This window comes from Pseudophryne corroboree, chromosome 9 (genome assembly GCF_028390025.1).
Source record: "Pseudophryne corroboree isolate aPseCor3 chromosome 9, aPseCor3.hap2, whole genome shotgun sequence".
Taxonomy (NCBI): domain Eukaryota; kingdom Metazoa; phylum Chordata; class Amphibia; order Anura; family Myobatrachidae; genus Pseudophryne; species Pseudophryne corroboree.
In genome coordinates, this window is record NC_086452.1 from 242,949,619 (window position 1) to 242,956,483 (window position 6,865).

Sequence of the window (6,865 nt, forward strand, 5' to 3'; positions counted from 1 at the left end):
ATTCATTGATTTATTAACAGTACCAATGGCTTGGGTTTGCGTGACCAGTGGTCAGGATTCCAGCAGTCAAGTGACCGACAGCGGTATCCTGATTGCAGAAATCCCATTGACTTTTCTTTTTGTTTTTTTTATATTCAACACAGATGTCACTTACTGTACGTGGACTCTGAGTCGTCGGAGCCGCCACAGTATAGTAAGTACAGTAGGATTTTCACAAGCCCATTCTTAAAAGTATTGACCAAGTCCACTTTTATTACTTTTCAGGCAGGGAATTCCAAACATGTACTGTACAGTATTTCCCTCACTGTGAAGACCCCTTTTCGCCTCTGTGTGCGAAATCGCCTCTCCTCCAACACGAGTTAAATACAGGCACAGTACAGTACTGTATGTCCCCTACCACTGGACAGTCATTCTGCTCCTACTGTATTATGAATATATCTCTGCCTCCTGTAGCACTGTACTACTGTGCAATTTTGTAGTAACTGTACTCTACTGTATTTTGTTTATAATATTTTTTTATTTTCCACTCAGTGATTATTGACAGTGATGAGGAAGGGGATGAGGAAGGGGAGAAAAAGCCCTCTCCCCAACTTGGTAAGTAAACTAAAGTATTGTACTGTACTGTACATTGTGTTAAACCAATGGGTTGGGTTTGCATGACCAGCAGTCAGGATTCTAGCGGTTAGGTGTAAAGTAGTGTATTTCCTGGAATGAACCTTTTTTTTCGCATTAATGTTTTTTCATAGTTCCTACACTGGAACAGGCCGCCGAGGAGGATGATGCATATGATGAGGCGGCATTTAGTGGTAAGAATTATCACTGACATTGATTTGATTCCACCAGAGTAGCACTTTTCATCAGATTTTTCTGGAAAATGCGTAGAAATCGGATAAAAATTGCACAAATCGGAATAGTGGATGGGGGACTTTAGATGATTGTTTTTGTTTGAACTGGTGATATTGCCCATACAGTAGCAACCAATCACATTCCACATTAACATTTATCTACAGTAGTTACACTTACAGACGATAATGCAGTACAGTAGGTAATATTTGTAATTGTCAGAGAAGTATCTTCATATACTGTAGTTAGAATTCTCATATTTGCCACTACAAATTACCACTACAGTAACTGCTAAATATTTTAAGTGTACTGTACAATATGCACATACAGTACAGTACTGTACAGTATGCATAATTCAAAGCAAAAAAGAGTTGCTACCTTAGTCTAGTCATAATCACCGGCATACGGGCCACTCACAAATTTTCTGATGGTCTCGGTGGGGTCCCTTGGAATCACCATGCCTGTCACAAGCATACCTTTTTTTTACCCACCTGTCACTAGGCCTGGACACTAGTTTACTATTACTATACTTTTTACTGTATACTGTATCTTATAATATTCTTCTCTTTTACCCACAGACGACGAGCCAGAATACCATTTTGGTAAATAAATATACTGTACAGTAGCAATAGTTGGTACTGCAATTACAGTATTTTTTTTCTCCAACATTACTTTAAGTCCAACTGATATGACTAACTGTATTTTATCTTTTTACAGTCCGTCGCCAACCAGTGGAGGAGACACCTGGTAATAAAATAGAAATACATAATGCACTGTACTGTATTCTAACTTACTGTAACATGTATAACACTGAGCTGATCATCTTCACACCCTCTGACATAACCTTACAGTACAAACTGTACTTTCTATCCTTTTTCACCCTCTTCACTCCACAAATGCATGCTGCGTTTCCTGACTACTGATATAATAGTGTGTAGAGCGTAGCGAGGCACCGTGCCCACCGCGTGGCGAGCGAAGCAAGCATGCAAGGGGCTGCTTTCCGCTCGCCGCCCCTGTCGGGATTGTGTGGTCGGGATTCCGGCGTCTGTATTTTGACTGCCGGGATCCCGTCCAGCGGGATTACGTACTGATCTCCAGTCTGAGCCTGCCCTAGGCATAGGCATACTTGCCAAATGCCCAGGGGCACAAGCAGCTTCTGCTGATTAATATGATATGCAGCATGCCTACAGTATATTCTGTGCATACAAAATGCATTACTAATGTGCAGCATTATGTGTATACAGTACTTTGTTGTGTAACATATACTGTAGCAAGGGCACTACTGTGTGGTCTAATGTGAACAAAGAGCAATATGATGTGATGCAATGTGAATAAGTGGGAATACTTTGAGGAGTAATGTGGTACTATCATATGATGTAACGAGAAAAAGAGACACTATTGCATGATATGTTGTGAATAAAGTTGCAGTACTGTGTGGCGTCATTTCAGATTGGGGAATTACTGTGTGGCCTTGCCCCTTCCCAGCAAGAACATGCACCGTTTTGGGATGCACACCGAATGTGCACACTGTTGCTATTTTAAACATACAGTACAGTAAGTTGGAGGAGCACCAAAATGACGACTGCTATGGTTGAGGGGTGATGGTGCCTCCTCTGCGGTCCTCCAGGTCTCTTCTGCGGTCCTCCAGGCCTCCTCTGCGGTCCTCCAGGCCTCCTCTGCGGTCCTCCAGGCCTCCTCTGCGGTCCTCCATGCCTCCTCTGCGGTCCTCCAGGCCTCCTCTGCGGTCCTCCATGCCGCTGACTTCGTCCAGTCCGCTGCGGTCGTCCAGGCCTCCTCTGCGGTCGTCCAGGCCTCCTCTGCGGTCCTCCAGGCCTCCTCTGCGGTCCTCCAGGCCTCCTCTGCGGTCCTCCAGGCCTCCTCTGCGGTCCTCCAGGCCTCCTCTGCGGTCCTCCATGCCGCTGACTTCGTCCAGTCCGCTGCGGTCGTCCAGGCCTCCTCTGCGGTCGTCCAGGCCTCCTCTGCGGTCCTCCAGGCCTCCTCTGCGGTCCTCCAGGCCTCCTCTGCGGTCCTCCAGGCCTCCTCTGCGGTCCTCCAGGCCTCCTCTGCGGTCCTCCAGGTCTCTTCTGCGGTCCTCCAGGCCTCCTCTGCGGTCCTCCAGGCCTCCTCTGCGGTCCTCCAGGCCTCCTCTGCGGTCCTCCAGGCCTCCTCTGCGGTCCTCCAGGTCTCTTCTGCGGTCCTCCAGGCCTCCTCTGCGGTCCTCCATGTTTCCTCTGCGGTCCTCCAGGTCTCTTCTGCGGTCCTCCAGGCCTCCTCTGCGTTCGCCCAAGTCGCTGACTTCGTCCAGTCCGCTGCTGTGGTCCAGGCCTCTGCGGTCCTCCAGGTCTCTTCTGCGGTCCTCCAGGCCTCCTCTGCGGTCCTCCATGCCGCTGACTTCGTCCAGTCTGCTGCGGTCGTCCAGGCCTCCTCTGCGGTCCTCCATGCCGCTGACTTCGTCCAGTCCGCTGCGGTCGTCCAGGTCTCTTCTGCGGTCCTCCAGGCCTCCTCTGCGGTCGTCCAGCCCTCTGCGGTCCTCCAGGCCTCCTCTGCGGTCCTCCAGGCCTCCTCTGCGGTCCTCCAGGCCTCCTCTGCGGTCCTCCAGGTCTCTTCTGCGGTCCTCCTGGTCTCTTCTGCGGTCCTCCAGGTCTCTTCTGCGGTCCTCCAGGCCTCCTCTGCGGTCGTCCAAGTCGCTGACTTCGTCCAGTCCGCTGCTGTGGTCCAGGCCTCTGCGGTCCTCCATGCCGCTGACTTCGTCCAGTCCGCTGCGGTCGTCCAGGTCTCTTCTGCGGTCCTCCAGGCCTCCTCTGCGGTCGTCCAGCCCTCTGCGGTCCTCCAGGCCTCCTCTGCGGTCCTCCAGGCCTCCTCTGCGGTCCTCCACAATTTGTTGCACTCTCCTACAGTACAATACAGTATGAAAAATATGAATTCATGAACAGCACAATCACAGTTACAATTGATGAAGTTTTTATTTTATTTCAAAAAAATTGTTTATGGTATAAAGCAAGTCATTTAAACATTACAGTAGTGTACAGTACGTACCATGTGCATTTTGTAGGAAATACAAATCTGGGCGTTGTTCTCTCGAATGCATGATAGCGCACTGTTTCTAAAGTGACTATAATGCCACTTTCCTTGAGCCATGCATGGATCTCTTTGATGGTTTTATTTTCTTTTTTCATGTTGGCGATTATCTTGCTCATCGTTTTGTTGATAGTTACTGGCATGTTGTCCAACTATAATTCCTGTATGGAGAGAAAACATTTGTGAATACTGTAGTCTAAAATTTACACATCTGAAAATGCATAAGAGTTTTATGATAGAAGTTAATACTGTACATGTTTACTATCCAGTACCTGATGTTCAAATTTAAGTATTGTATACTGTACAGTACTGAAAATACAACTTCAGTGTTATGGACTGCAATTAGTTTCCTGTATGAAACAGATACAGTACAGTAAATAACCCTCCTTGGAAGTGCATGGGCCCTGTGAGACTTACAGTAGTGTACAGCATAAGGGTCGACTGACATGATGTACAAGCATTACATACAGTACATGTCAGTACTGTATGTAAATTCTTCAATTATTGCCTAACAACAATGCTGCTTACTGTATATTAAATACTGTAGGCCTAGAAATGTGCATCTCAATATAGTAGTTAAAAACACAGGGGCCTATGTGGATAAGCGAGTTCTATGCACACTAAAAATGGCCACCGACCGTGAACCCCCAGCACGTGGCAGCGCTCGGATATGTAGTGAGATACAATATGGCATACATTTCACAGTTCAGGGGGCAATGCTGAAGGAGCGTCACAATCCCCTAGCTCAATTACATTGGGATAAGCGAGGTCTATGCACATTACGGTATACCGAGCTGGATCGCTTAGCAACCTGACAAAATGGCCGCCGACCGTGAACTCCCAGCACGTGGCAGCGCTCGGATATGTAGTGAGATACAATATGGCATACATTTCACAGTTCAGGGGGCAATGCTGAAGGAGCGTCACAATCCCCTAGCCAAAATACACAGGGGAGGGATAAGCTACTGTAGGATTGCATACAGTATTACGGTACACCGGACTCAATCGCATAGCACACTGTCAAAACGACCACTACCCATGAACCCCCACCTCCTGAACCCCCACCTCGTGGCAGGCAGCAGTTGGGTATGGAATGAGAAATGGCATAAGCTGTGCAGGCTACGGGGCGATGCTGAAGGAGCGTCACAATCCCCTAGCTCAATTACATTGGGATAAGCGAGGTCTATGCACATTACGGTATACCGAGCTGGATCGCTTAGCAACCTGACAAAATGGCCGCCGCCCGTGAACTCCCAGCACGTGGCAGCGCTCGGATATGTAGTGAGATACAATATGGCATACTGTACATTTCACAGTTCAGGGGGCAATGCTGAAGGAGCGTCACAATCCCCTAGCTCAATACAGTATCTCACGCTTACAGTATCTTACAGTATACGCTTACAGTATCTGTGTATTTTGGCTAGGGGATTGTGACGCTCCTTCAGCATCGCCCCGTAGCCTGCACAGCTTATGCCATTTCTCATTCCATACCCAACTGCTGCCTGCCACGAGGTGGGGGTGAATAAAAAAAATAATAAAGTGTGAAAAAAACTACAGTAACATGCATTAGTACTTAAGGAATCGAACCCTGGACTCTGAGTATAGGAAGCGAAACACTTCACCACTTCGCCGCAGACAAATGTATAAATCCGTTGGTTTTGATTATGCTGTAATGGCTACGGGATTAAGACGATAACATACTGTAGAAAATTCCTAATCTTGAGAGGCAATAGTGAACTTGTAACACACATCCATTTGCGACAGTGTACACTACTGGTTTTACAGTACTGTGTTTTGTCTGCGGGACTCGGACGCTCACATACAGTATTCATAAAGTATTGTAGATGGATCATATACTGTATGCTGTACTACTGTATTTGCGTCGGTGTCGTACTGTATATACTGTACAGTACTGTATTAAATAATGCAGCGTAATGAGTACAGTATTTGCTGTATGCAGCGTAATGAGACGCCTTAGTAAAGTAGTCCTTATTATGTATGTCAGTATTGTATTTTACGGGAGACCACACGCATGCGCAGTGGTGATTGTAAAAAGCGACATCTGGTGGCTGATCGCAGGTATTACACGTAAAGGTAACGCCAAACGTCAAATGTCTGTCTCCGTGCGATTAGATAGCCTCTCTGTGGCTATGCGCGCCTCGCTACGCCACAGTGCGCTGCGTATGGTCGAACGGGCCAACCGCCGCGGCCACTCAAGATAAAGGTGGCTACATCTGTACATTGCTTACCTGCCTTTAAGTCACCTGGAATAGTTACTGCAAGATTCCTTTCCTCCTCAGTAGTTGCAGTAGTTTGCCATATAGTGCCATTAATACTATATTTAGCCTTTGGATTTTTGAGACCCAAGTGCATGATTTTGCATTTTTTCCATTAAATTGTGATTGCCATGCTCTTGACCATGCATCTGGTCTACCTAGATCATCAATAATTTGTTTTACCCCTCCTTGTGTGTCTATCCTTTTGCATACCTTTGTGTCATCTGCAAAACAGCATACTTTCCCTTCAATACCATTTGAAATAACACCAATAAAGATATTAAAAAGCACTGGTCCAAGTACAGATCCATGGGGTACTCCACTGGTAACATTTCCCTCCTATAAATGAACTCCATTTACCACAACCCTCTGTTTTCTATCCTGCAACCAAGATACATTCTTTATACATTCAACTATCTTAGTATCAAATCCCATGCTTTCAAATTTATTTAACAGTTTGCGATGTGGGATAGTGCCAAAAGCTTTACCAAAGTCTAGATAAGATATATATATATACAGCCTCCCTTTATCTATTACTGTAGTCACCCAGAAAAAAAGTCAATAAGATTTGTTTGATGTGATTTCCCCCTAGTGAATTCATGCTGATCCTGTAAATTCGCAGATTTGAGATCATCCACAACTCTTTCTTTTAAGAGTGTGTCCATCAA

The 6,865-nt window shown here is 46.4% G+C and overlaps 1 long non-coding RNA gene across 1 annotated transcript; it reads left to right on the top strand.

Moving 5' to 3' along the window:
• The first annotated feature begins 364 nt into the window (after positions 1 to 364).
• On the top strand, positions 365 to 1,590 carry LOC134956936 (uncharacterized). The gene is made up of 4 exons (XR_010186312.1): positions 365 to 594; positions 747 to 806; positions 1,422 to 1,445; positions 1,561 to 1,590. It is a non-coding gene; the product is annotated as an uncharacterized LOC134956936 (long non-coding RNA).
• The last annotated feature ends 5,275 nt before the right edge of the window (positions 1,591 to 6,865 follow it).